Source organism: Littorina saxatilis, linkage group LG17, assembly GCF_037325665.1.
Source record: "Littorina saxatilis isolate snail1 linkage group LG17, US_GU_Lsax_2.0, whole genome shotgun sequence".
NCBI lineage: Eukaryota > Metazoa > Mollusca > Gastropoda > Littorinimorpha > Littorinidae > Littorina > Littorina saxatilis.
Window position 1 is genome coordinate 45,344,863 of NC_090261.1, and position 970 is coordinate 45,345,832.

The following is a 970-nucleotide window of genomic DNA, read 5'->3' on the forward strand; positions in this document are numbered from 1 at the left end:
TGGTTTAAACAAGATTTTATTAAAGAAATACAGGGTGGCATGTATATGCGATACAGACATTTGTGACCACACAACAAGCTAAGCTTATATTAAGTGTGGTTATAAATATGTACATCTAGATAGGAAATATTATTTCACGTGATGTCGAGGTCAGAGAATTGCTCATACCCTTGTTAGAAATGTAAAACAGACAAGATACATTTTTTACAATAAAAAAGAAGAAAAAATATAACAACAAAAGTATCGGGGAGATATGAGTCGGTAAGGTGGGTATACAGGGGAGGGGGGGGGGTCAGAGAGACGATGACTGTCACAGACTTGCCAATTAAATGTTTCTGCAGCAGCAATAATTTCGTCCAAAGTGTTGTCCAAACTAATTAAGCTGAGGTTAGTCATGTGAATACACAGAAAAACCTTAAGCAAGATTCACTCAAGCTTGACTTTCAGTAAAATCGTTAAACAACATGACCTACCAATAATCAGATACTGGATCATTAACATGGTGACCACTGGGTAATCAAAATCTATCACTTAACCTTATAAAACTATGTACCTTTTCGAATATTTCAATGTTTTCGGTAAGACGTAGGTTTGGCAGACCAAATAATAAACATTGTACATTTTGATGTAAAAAAGTAAATTTTAAGGGGCTTATTGTCCGTCAGGTCTTAATTGCCTATATTGGACATGAATTGGTTTATACGATTCGAGTTTTACGCCCTCACGGCTTTTTGATGTTTGCGTGTTTAGCTGGTATCAGCCATCTGCACTTATGGTAGAATGACCAAGATCTTTAACGTGCCATTGTGGTGACACGGGGGTGGGAGTTGGATACCGTCTCTGGGTCTGCACATAAAGTTGACCCGTGTCCGTCCCGGCCCGGATTCGAACCAGCGACCTCTCGATCACAAGTCCAGTGCTCTACCACCTGAGCTACCCGGGCCCCCCCATTTTGATGATCATCTATCTA